Raw genomic sequence first — 12888 nt, 5'->3', positions numbered from 1 at the left:
CGTCAGGAAGTATGTGGAATCCGAATTACTCCATCATCTACACTGTTTGCAATCATCAATACAAAAAAGAAGATGCTCTGCGACATATGTGCACAAGATGGCGCCAGACAAAATCTGCACCAGAAATACACGTACACATTCAATAAATGACTTAGGAAAACAGAACTGAGCACCAGCAAATACAATTAAATGTCCTACATTGACTTCAAATGAAGGAAGCAAAGGATAGGAACCACGGGGCTTCCAATATATACGTAGAATGTTAGATAAGAATTTCAGTAATCACACAGATTCAAGCTTATGTACACGACTTCCAGTAAAATATAGAATGTTCTAAATTGTCGGGGAAAATGACGATATCGAATACTTTAGACTGAATGACCAGCACACGATCCTGTGTAACCAGTTTCAAGCTCGCGAGAATACAACGCCTCTGCTTTTTTGTAACGCCTTGCACCTAACAGCTCGTCTTCGCAATTAATCGCATGTTTCTCACGTGAAATTAATGAAAAATAAACCATGCGATACATGAATGAATTGAGTGAAATACTTTGCCTATAAACAATCACTTCGATAAAATTTAACGTTTTCACCAGGTCTTCCGACTACTGCTGCCGCCACCGACTTGTGGGTATTCGTCATGCTAATCAGGTCCCAAACATTCCCATACAATGATCGGCAAACATTTGTACGTACGCGCTATTTGTCTGAATAAATAGCATTATCAACCGTGATTCGTTGTTGTTTTCTTGTTTGCAAGAAGCAACTTGTATCTTGTACACAGCCGCGGTCTCAAAAATGTCAGTTTTCAACAAAATAACTGAGAGACAGTCATTGTTCCAAGTGCTATTAATACTGAGGTGCTGTTTTTATTTGTGATAATAGAAGCACATAAACACAACATTATGTTTTTAGCTGGTAAGACTGAAGACAACAGAAACAAGTTCTCACATGTTTTAAATTTTAGAACTCCAGAGGGAAGCACAGCTTGACACAAAGGCCACATGGTATCTACTAACACAAATCTGGAAGACGTTGTCCATGGTTTGGCCACTGGATCAAATCTAGCGACATGCAGCAGAGTACCGAGAACACAGTAGCACTGAAAACGTGTTTTATGAAGAAAAAGGGCACTTGGAACTCTGCAACCCGTATTGCTGTGTGTGATGGAGGGCACTTCTGGTACCACCATCTTTACCCTCCTTCCCTGTTCTGTTTGTGAATGGTGTAAGAGAAGAATGACTGTAGGTAAACCTCCGTATTTCTCTGATTTTATCGTTATAATTATCTCGTGAGACGCATATAAGAGGAAGTAATAAGTTGCTCGACGTTTTCTGGAACGTATACTCTCGGAACTTCAACAGTAAATCTCTCTGAGATGCACAAAGCCTCTGTTGTAGCGTATCTTACTGGTGTTTGTCGAGCATCCCTGTACGTTCTCGTTCTTACCAGACGAAGTCGTGACGAAAGGCGCCTCTAATCATTGGATCATCTCTATCTTGTCTATTAATCCAAGTTAGTACGGGCCAAATACTGATGAGGAATCGTAGGAATAGGCAGAAGAAACTTCTGTAAACCACTGCTTTAATGGATGAATTACATTTTCTTAAGACACTCGCAATGGGTCGCAGACTGGCATCTGTGTTTCCTAAATTCCTAAATTGGAGCGACCATTTCAATTTAGATCGTTCGAAATGGTTCCTTCTACGTATTTTATAGTAGTTCAAATCAGGCGATTTTCTTATGTGTGTCGGAGGAAAACAATTCAGACATCCTGTAGCTCAAAATTTGGACGATAAGGTCAGGGCGCCAATGAAACCACTCCTTCCCTTGGGGCGTTGATTCCCGCACATTTAGTGGTCGAAGACGACAATACGCAATGCGATGAGCACAGAAACATGTTCTTGATAACCTCTGACACTGCTGACAACCTCGGAAATTTCAAACTTTCTCTAAGGACATTGTGGGGCTGCATCCCCGTCGCAGCCCCCCTGTAGCGTGATCACGCGGGAGTGCAGCAATAAGATGTGCGTGAATGAAACGGCAAAGGATCCCGCTAAGACCTTCGTTTTCGGCAATACCCTCAGTGTCACCCATGTAACTTCGTTGAGCAGGTCACATCTGTACCTATCAGGAACTTCAGCACCAATTAAGTGTGGCGGGTACTCTAACGCCTGAAGGTAGGCAAATCGCGACAAAGCAATGTCGAAGGGTTTGCCTAGCCCTCAGGCGTTAGACCAGCCGCCACGCTGCTTTGGAGTCGAAATTTGTGTAGACAGATTTCTAACGTGCTCAACAAAGGTGCGTAGGTGGCACCCATGGTACTGCCGAACTGGGTAGTCTTAGAGGGAGCCTTCTCCCTTTTATTCACGCACATGTTAATGTTTACTTCTGCGTTATCAAGCCACAGGAGGTAGGAAAACAGGAGGGTTGAAAAAGCATAAGTGACCTTCACTCCTACAGGTGAAGTTCAGATTTTCTCGAATGGCTTTGAACGTCCCCTAGTAGTTCCAACCTTTGAAAGAGAGCAAAAATAGCGGTCGAGCTACACTCCAAAGGGGTGCGATAACGTTTAATGGGGATGCAGCCCCAAAATGTCATCAGAGAAGTTTAAAACGTCCGAAGGTGTCAGCAGTGTCAAAGTTTGCCAATAAAATCTTTCTGTTTGGATATCAACGCCTCAGGGAAAGGGGCGGGTTAATTGACCCCCAGAGGCCTTTTCGTGTCGATTCTGAGCGGCGGTGCCTGAAGTTAAAGTGTAGACTTTCACGGCCGGCAATATCATGTCCATTATAATTATCCAGGCTGTTATGCCGTGGTCGGTTGATGAATTCTGTGTCGATTCCCAACGTTTCGTCTCCGACTGCGGGAGACATGTTAATGTAGGAGTGAAGGGTACTTATGCTTTTTCAACCCTCCTGTTTTCCTCCCTCCTGTGGCATGATAATGCGGAAGTAAACATTAACATGTCTCCCGCAGTCGGAGACGAAACGTTGGGAATCGACACAGAATTCATCAACCGACCACGGATAACAGCCCGGATAATTATAATGGACATGGTGCCTGAAGTGTTTTACTGGGACGCCCATAAGAAAACCGTGTGATTTCAACGCTTGGTGTCGCGGTTCTGACCTCCTTCACAAAGACGTTGAAAGAAGAGGTGAAATATGGGTAAGAGGAGCGATCTTGCAGTTTGAAGCGTTGCCGAACCCTAGGGTGACGTCGCAGAGCGCCAAGATTTAGCATCATTACACAGAAAGGTTGAAGGCACCTTTGCGCCAAATTTCAAATTTATACGTCGCAATGGGAGACAATTACGAGCTTTCGAAGAGTGATTCTTTAATCCGGTGTAACTGTTTCTCATTACTTTTCGTGCCCTTCGTACCTCACTGTGAACTATTTTCGAAATAGACTCATAAATATCGTCAAATCATTACCATGTCTTTCCCAGAACACAAATATGTTTCGATTTTCAATCCAAGTGCTCAGCTACAACAATTTTTTCCGTATCTGGTGATATCCTTGTTTCCCGACGAATCTTTCCTCCCCGTCGATCTAGCCATATATGTTTCCCGATGCCAAAACGTAACTTCATAACAAGGGGAAAGGTATCGAGTATGCAACTTGTCTGTGAACGTATTCTGTTCCTTTTTTTCCGCATCTCAGATGATTGTGTATTGTGTTTCTGGGACAGAGGTAGAAAACAAGGCGTGTGTTCGCTTCAACGCTTCTGATAATCCACCTCATAAACGGTGTCCACACTGGACGCTGTAGCTCGTGTGAGGATCCGATATGGGCGTCGCTCAAATATTCGCTGAAGCTCGCCTTATATACGGTACACTATAAGAGAAAATGCACTGCGACTACGACCAGGACGTAACATTCATTTTTCATTAAGAGATTGGAGGATAACACGGCGACCGGTCGGCACCGTTGGGCCTTCGAGGCATGTTCGGACAGTGTCTGTTTCTTTACTTTCCAGAATACAAATCGAAAGTGTGGATGAGGCGCAAGAGAATGAAAGGCAGCTTGTTTATTGTCTTACGCGTTTCGCTTCTTTTATTTGTGAAACATCTTCAGTGGCAATTTCCAGCGCTGTTAACTCATGCGTGTGGCCCTGGAGATGTATTTGTTGGTTTCCTTGCTCCAGCTGGCCGATTTCTGGCGTTCTTTCATCCAAATTTGTCACATCGCATACATCACTTGCACTTTCCATTTTTTGATCTCCAGGATCACACGCGTGAGTTAACAGCGCTGGAAATCACCACTGAAGATACTTCACAAATAAAAGAAGTGAAACGCGTATGGCAATAAACAAACTGCCTTCAATTAGTTGCAGAGACAGAACATGCCTCCACGAAGAATGAAATTTGTTTAGCTACGTTTCGAAGAACTCCAATTTCTTGCGTTTCCGAGTTCCTGCAGCATAAAATGCCCCTAATATTTCCGCTAAAACCTTATTAGTTAGACAAGGAGACAATCTGCAAGAGAAAAATCGATGCTGAAACGGACTCCCAGATTGTTTACTTTTAATAATCACGTCGCCAAATTACAATTTATTTGGTTTGTTTATTTAAGGTAGCTCTATCAAAAAGTCTGCTGATGCTCTTGGAAATCTATGCGGTGTACAAAATAGGTGTCACCGAGAGGCTGTGAGGAATCTACGATGCAAAAATAGTGAAACAGATAGATAGTTTTCCGTAGTTACATATCAAAATGATAGGAGATAGATACAGCAGTAGAAATATTCATGGCGATGGTGGTAGTTTTAGCAGTTGTAATAAGTATACTATTAGGATCATTCATAAAGAAACGATCTGGAGGCTGCAAAGGTAAAATCGCTGTAAGGATCGTGATGCCATTGCCTACGTAAGAACGCGTGTTCCCTGTAAGAGCGCTGAGACCCCGAACTCGCCGCTAGAGAGATACGGGCGCACACCACAGTGACGACAGACTGCACGCGTCGATCGTCCACTGCACTCAGAGAATCGGAGGCTTCAAAAGAAGAGCAAAAAAAGTGTAGTTGTGTCCTTAAAGCGGAAAGGACTGCAGGGAACGGAAATTCACCGAAAAATGGCACAAGTATATAGAGAACACTGAATGTCCGTTGAAGTTCCGATTCTCAATCCGACCGCTGGGGCAATGGCTGCCACCGTAACTCGCCGGTCTTCAATAATGACGGCATCCACCAGCTGGTAGAAGGTATCGCTAATATTGCGAGGCGTTCCTGGTCGTGCGTCACCGGCCAACAACAACCGTCCTTCCTTGAATAGCTTGTGCCACACCTTCACCCTTGCAACGGACATGCAGTGCTCTTCGTAAACTTGTGAGATTCTTTGATGAATTTCCGTTCCGCGAACTCCTTCCGCTGTCAGGAAACGCACGATATCCCTTTGCTCTTCTTTTAAAGCATCCATTTCTCTGCTTTCAACGCGTCTCAGTGCAGTGGGCGGTCGAAGCGTGCACTTGCACGCTCTTGTCACGTGGATGTGTGCCCGTATCCCTCTAGCGGCGAGTTCGGAGTCTCAGCGCTCTTACAAGGAACACGCGTTCTTCCGTTTGCAACGATCCATTTATAGATTTTCATTTTACAGCTTCCGGCTAGTTTATTTTTGAATGACCCAAATAATAATAATAATTTTTGCTATGTATTTTTAACCGAAAAGTAGTTATTATTTTATTGAAAGTGAATGTAAAAATAAAATTATAGGCAGGAAATAGGCCTATTGGAGAATATTAGATATTATGCTATAATACAAAGTAATTGTAGAATATTAGTTAACTCTTTGAAGGGCAGCAAAACTGTAGCTAACCACATACGTAGACGGTTTCAATGGGCGGTGGTCACTGTGGCTAACCACATAATATTTTCTCCCTTTACCGCTCAGGGGCCAGTAGTCTCTCTGCCAATCAGCAAATTGTTGCCTAAAATGCCGCTAGATGGCAGTGCAGGTCTTCTGCGCGAATTTTTGCCGCTTATTCAGAACAATAGCTGACACTTCTTCATTGTTAGCACTGTTCTTGGAAGCGGCGAGCAGTATTCTCTGTAGCTCTTCTTCATACGACTAATTTTGGTGAGTAATTGCTTATATTTATGTGTTGAACACATATCAGTCTACGTGTAATGTAACTTAAAATTTAAATAGAATTTTCCATGTTTTACAGACAAATTTCGGTGTGCTTAGTGCTGCTAACCACCGCCCTTCTGCTCCCCCCAGTATATTTTCTTTGTCTCCATCGAATATGTCTAGCCGAAAAGGAATAACTGAGGACGAATGTTACCGAATTTTATTTGAAGAAGTATCTTATAGTGACAGCAGTGTTGACAGAGATGGAAATGACCCCACATTCACGACAAGCTGTTTAAGTTCTAGTCTTGTGTGCAGTCGTGTGGTTCTAAATTTAACCAGTGGTCTTCATGGAAGGCATCATATTATTTTCATGGACAATTGTTTTACATCATATGATCTGGCTGGCTCTGAGCACTATGGGACTTAACATCTATGGTCATCAGTCTCCTAGAACTTAGAACTACTTAAACCTAACTAACCTAAGGAAAGCACACAACACCCAGTCATCACGAGGCAGAGAAAATCCCTGACCCCGCCGGGAATCGAGCCCGGGAACCCGGGCATCATATGATCTGTTCAAGGACCTAAAATCCAATGGTGTGTACACTTGTGGAACAATAAATCCCAGATGGAAAATCATACCAAAAATCAAGGAGGAAATGGAACTGGAAAGAGGGGAATTCGATTACAAAATAAGCAATGATGGCATAGTAATCTACTGTACAAATGGAAAGATAACAGGGCAGTCAACTTGATTTCAACATGTTCATCACCATCAGATGTGTCCACAGTAACTCGAAAAAAGAAAGATGGAACAATAACCAACATCACTTGTCCAACTGTATTGAAAGACTACAATTCCAGCATGAACTATGTGGATAATTTTGATCGACTAAAGTCAGACTATGCTACTGACAGAAAAAGCAAGAAATGGTGGATGAGATTGTTTCTTCACTTTTTAGTCTGCAGTGTGACAAACGCGTTCATTATGCACAAAGAAATCGAAATGGAGCAGCTCTCCAATAAAGACTTCCGTCGAGAGGTGTACAAAATCTTGTTGGCTCCAAAAATAGTTTCAGTGGTAGCTAATTTTGCTTCTGTATCCCAAAGTAGTACAGCAACCCAAATCAAAACACACAAACCATACGTAGACGAAAGCAGTAAACAACAACCAATTCACTCATCATCTAGAAGATGCGCAGTTTGCAGTTCAAAGAAAAATCCTTTGCGAACAGTGTGGATGTGTTCAGTGTGCAAAGTACCTTTGTGTCTGAGAGCAAGCAAGAACTGTTTCAAGAGATACCAAGAAAATTAAAAACTAGTTATTTCAAAGTTCAACCACCAAATATCGAATTTGTATGCTGTAATTGGGTGGTGGTTACCTGTAGTGACCACACTTAATGTTAATATTTTGTTGTTGTTCAAGTGAATTTTTACAAACTCAATGTATAAAACATGTCATGACAATAAAACAAATGTACTACAAGTAAAAGAAATTTGAAATTTGCAAATAATTTTTCTTGCCCCCTAGGGTAAATTTTAGTGGTGTTTACCTGCCCCTCAAAGAGTTAACGGGCTACAATATCGAGTAAAGAAATAAATAAATGTAAGAAATAGTTGTCTGTGCCTAACTTTATCTTTGTCCGATAGCATACCACAATTAAATGATTCCAGGCTCCACCGTGGAGACACCTTCATCTTACTATCTTTTATATTAAGAAAATCTGGTGATATCCATGAATACATAACGTGCAACACCACTAGCTCGCAACATTTCTGTGTGATCTCGTACGCGAAATGTTAATTCAATTTTTTATTCTATAAACCTTATACTTTATACTAACCTTTCCTTAAAATAAAGTTTGGGTGTTACATTTCTAAACAGTTATTGTCATGGTGCAAAAATATGGGAAAATTTTAAAAAAATGCACAACTGACAATTTGAACTGTTCGATTCACTCGAGAAAAAATATCGAAGCTATCGACTGCAATTATATTATGCACGTTCAAAAGTGACGTTACTTCTTTTTGTTTAATAATACTAACAATGTATTAAAATAAACAGCACTATCATCAGTTTCAACAGTGGTCTTATCAAGCTCACCTAAGATCTTAAGTCTAAACAGCTGTAGCCCCTTGCAAACATACAGCGGCCGTTGCAAAGGGCGAAACAAGCAGGCGCAACGGTTGCCAATAGACACGAATTCGGAAGGAGGGAGGTTCAAAACCCTGTTCGTCCTTCAAAGCCTCTGTTTACCATGTTTTCCGAGGCGAATGCTGGTATGATTTCTTTGAATAGGCTACGGTTTCTCTCCCTGCCCTTCCGCAATCTGAGCTTGTACTCCGTCACTACAGGCTTTTTCGTTAACGAGAAATGAAACCCTGAGCTCTCTTACTTCTTTTTTTGCGAAAGATAAGCAGTAATTAACGAAACTTCAATGCAGATCAAAACTATGAGCTGGACCAGGACTCATCAGCAACCTTGGCCATCCCCGGCAAGTGCTCTGGAAACTGAGATACCCAAGCACGGTTGAGAATTTGCCTTCACACATTTACTTCTGCTACTGTCTCTCTCCTACTTTCCAAACTCCACATAAATTCTCCTGCATATCTTGAGTAACTAGTATTCCTGGAAGAAACGATATCGCGCGGAGAAATTTTGGAGGACAACGATGCAATTCCACATCCGGCCATCCAGAATTATGTTTTCTGTGATTTCCCTAAATTGCTTCAAGCAAATGCCGTGATGGTAGCTTGACAGGGAACGGTCGATTTCCTTATTCATCCTTAAAAAGTTCGAGCTCGTATTACGTCTCTGATGACCTCGATGTCGACGTGACGTAAACCCTGATCGTCCTTGCCTCTCTTTTGTGGAGAAATGGCTTAGTCACACTCTGGTACCGAGCCGTAGCAGGTACTGTCAGAACGGAATCTCTGAACGCGGGTATTCTGTGGTGTCTGCATAACTCGGCTGGTGGAACCACTTGCGCGCGAAAGGGAAAATTCCTGGTCCAGTCTCTATCCAGCATACAGTTTCATCTGCTAGGAAGTTTCAGAATAAAGCAGATTCCGCTGTAGGGCAAAGATTCATCCAGGAGAAAATGTCCCTAGGCTGTGGCTAAGCCATTTTCCGCAATATCCCTTTCTCCATGAGCGCTAGTACCGCAAGCTACCATGCAGGAGAACTTCTGTGGACGTTGCAAAGTAGGAGAGTGGAGTGTAGGAATCTGCGGAAACTTATCCAGGAGAAGAAGGTAAGACTCTAAAATTGCCATTTTGATCTGAGGAAGAACTGAATTTTGTTGGTGAGATAAAAAAAAATATTATACCGCTGAGAATTTATGGTTATCATCCATTTGTATTTATGTACGAAAATTCTGTAATGTATAAAAACTCTATACTCCAGATTCCAGGGAGAGTTCCAGTGCCTCACCTAGGTTCCACTCCACTCCACCTCACCCCCAACCCAACCCTTGTGGACGCCTATACACTGGAGAAAAGTCAAACCGTGAGAGTGGAGCGTGAGTGGTACCTGCTTACGTACGAGCATTCCCCGCGAAAGATAAATGTTTCGGGTTAGAGTACCGGTCTGGCAAACAGTTTCGATCTACTGGGAATTTTCAAAGCAGCATACACTTCGCTGCAGATTGAAAATCATCCCATAACTAATCGATTATTCGACTTCTTTGAAACTGCATCATAGATCAGCATAGAAACAGAGCATATGCGTGCAGCTCGGCCGTTAGCGTATGTGTGATCATTCAGAGAAGTTAAGTGTATCTATTTCTTCAGAATAATATACAGAGGCCTAGGTTCTAATGTGAATACCTCCACAGTAAAGCGAGCAACGTATTGGCTCTGTACTTCATGTAAAGCCGTATTTCGATTCCCCCGCTTAGGAATTGTTGTTGAGAACACGAGTCGGGAGCGAAAACGGCAAACTTCTGCAAGGAACATCGTCGCTTAAAGAAATGTTTAACATCCAAACAAAGTGAAACAGTAAACTCAATCAAAAATACATTAGAAAAGTCAACGTGCAGCAAAAGTAAATTTACCTAAAGACAACAAAGGTTGTGCTCACATAAGTGCTTTTCACATCCAATGATACACATGAACCAGCCTCAACAACAAAAATAGTTTGTCCGAAAAATTATACTAATACAAAGTAGTTTCTTACATCGATTTCAAGAAAGTAATTTAAATTGACGACGGTTTAACGAATATCACATAACGGAATTATTCTCAGTCAAATATCCGAAATGTTGTGTCGAAGATTTCTTTGTTGTCACACTCATGCGATTTCTACACTCACCCTTGTTCTCTGGAACTTAGTGATGGCACGAACTCCTTACAGACTGTGTTGTCTTCCTCCTTAGTTGCGGACTAAGAGTGAAAAAAGTGATACCTGATATGAGTTCCTATTCCAATTTCTGTTAAGTCTGCAACTAGAAAATTCGAGATGTACTGTATATTTGTGCAACACAATATGTTCATTACTTTTGTGAAGCGCAGATTTTCGCTACAAAGCGACCTTAATCCAACACAAACTGATGCCCTCAGCATTCTTGTATTAATGAAAACAATATGGTCTGTTATCGTGAGGCGAATCTTCCGAGATTAGTCAACGTAATCTGGTATACAGTAAGTGAGATTATACAAAATTGACACACTGTCACGGAGATACAGCACAATTTCTCTGTAGCGGCAAATGGAGAAGCAGAGAATTTTAACACCGGTGCTTGTCCTTTACTGGTTACAACGTCCATATTGTATGTCGGACTTTTGCCAAGGTGTTTGTTGAAATGTAAAAACCATTCCGCTCGCTGAACTAAGCCGTCACCAGATACTGTCCAAAGAAAAGACCGACGTTCTGATAAAGTCCCGCTCTCACTATCGTTTCCCGGATGTTAGGCAATCTCTGATTATCTGAGCGACAGCAAGGCTAGAAGTAACGCTTCACATGCCTCGGATTGAGAAAGATGTCAGTAAAAATATGAACCGATTACATTTAGTAGACTATTTACATAACTGACAACCGTTTCTTGAGGTATTCTTTACTGTATTTGTTTCCCTGAGATATTTATACCAGAAGAATCGCAAATATCAGATACAAATATCTTAAGCAGAGTATTTTCTATACCTACAAGTCTGAATCGCTGAAACATTCTTCTACAGCAATGGCTAGCTTGTTAGAACATAAATAGCATCGGAAAATTACGAGCAACTCTCTAATTTCAGGACTACTAGTACTGAATTCAGGACTATGTTGACTGAAAATAGTTAACGTTAACAATAAATGAACGATTAGTACTCACAGACAATATTATAAGGTATTGTTACATGTTCCTTGTTCAAAAAGCGAAAGTGAAGTGTCTAGATACATCTACTATACGATATCATAACCACCATCGCACTGTCAGGCCACATAACAAGTAATATCCAAGTCAGCAACATGAACATTTTATGGATACGAATGGGAGCGCCGCAGACATTGTTGTCTCCAAAAGACGCAGGTAGTGGAAATAAAATACACTAAACAAGTGAACCAGAATATGCAATTAAATTTCCGAAATACAGAAAGTGTAGGAACTGACAAGCATGACACATGCTTTTCGTGCAAAAATGTGCGCAGGGTAGATAACATCGCTATCGTTAAGATCTCTCCTAGAAAGACAATTAAGTATTACCTGGTGATAGAATGTGGTGTAGCGTCAGTTATCCAATGGAAGGTCTGAAATCACTGCCTCGACAAGAAAAATACTGACTAGGAATAGCATTCACAAAACCGCTTACAACGTTACCGCGCCCGAGCAAAGCTACGACTGTCGCGCTAAGCGACGAACACGTGCGGCCGTCGGCCCAAGGCACCGCCCATCAGCAGGGATGCCAACCGCTGCGCCTCAAAGTAACTAACACAAAATAGTGCGGCTTTATTGTTAACAGACATAGGACTGCTTCTTGTGATTTTGATTATTTTCGCAACTCTAGTTCAAACGCAGCGGCGGGCATAGTTGACGAAAATTAAAGAACTAGCTTTCAGTGATTCTCTCAAAACAAAATATTAACTAAATGTACTTGAATGACGGAAGTTCATTCATAAGAGAGATTTTTGTTGCGTGCACTGTTCCATACTTTTGAATGCATATTGTTCAAAGATTTTACAAACGTAGTCTAATTTATTTGGCAAAATTGTATTGGCTCCCAGTTTTTATGTTTACCTGTAGAACATGACATACAGTAGCATAACAATAATTTTTATCCCTCTGCGTCAATGGTCAGGTACATATTTCCATAAAGGGTAACTAGTTAACGATGTTCTCTTTCTGAATAGAACTCGAAAGTTATCAGACTCAGATATCCTTCCATTCTTCCATGAAATGTAATTTTTCTGTGACTAATTGTGGCAACGTCTTCCGCAACGAACCTCTGTGTATATAACAATGGAAAAAATAACCTCTTGAATTTCGAAAGCAAAAATAAAATATTTATTACTATTTAAAAAGCTGCAATTTCTCACTCGTAAGATTGATAAAGTGAAATTTGCAATAAATGCTGTAGAAGTGAAACTTATTGCATATACTTTGTGGCTACGTGGCTAAGTCTGAAGAACGCGTTTCCCGCGACAAATGGCTGCATAAATTAGCTTGGAGGCCAAGAAATGTGAGGGCTGTTAGGATTATACATAGTTAAATACTGTAGTGATCGTATCAATCTTGCATCTAACTCCAGTTACTTATTTGTATGGGAGATCACCTGCGGGGCATTTCTATCGTAACGTATCTTTTTTCCTCGTTTCAGAAACTGAAATGATTGAAAT

The 12888-nt window shown here is 41.4% G+C and overlaps 1 protein-coding gene across 2 annotated transcripts in view; it reads right to left on the bottom strand.

Annotated features, from left to right (window-relative positions):
- LOC126475218 (CYFIP-related Rac1 interactor B) overlaps nucleotides 1–11917 on the bottom strand; it is a 411164-nt gene extending 399247 nt beyond the window's left edge. Inside the window, exon 1 of one of the 2 annotated variants that reach the window (XM_050102880.1) lies at nucleotides 11759–11917. The gene's annotated coding sequence lies outside the window, so the exon portion shown is untranslated. The remainder of the gene's footprint in view (nucleotides 1–11758) is intronic. The other variant, XM_050102879.1, reaches the window with a different exon arrangement.
- Nucleotides 11918–12888: the final 971 nt, after the last annotated feature.

Source organism: Schistocerca serialis, chromosome 4 (assembly GCF_023864345.2).
Source record: "Schistocerca serialis cubense isolate TAMUIC-IGC-003099 chromosome 4, iqSchSeri2.2, whole genome shotgun sequence".
In the NCBI taxonomy this organism is placed as follows: domain Eukaryota; kingdom Metazoa; phylum Arthropoda; class Insecta; order Orthoptera; family Acrididae; genus Schistocerca; species Schistocerca serialis.
This window is presented reverse-complemented; position numbering and strand designations above follow the sequence as displayed.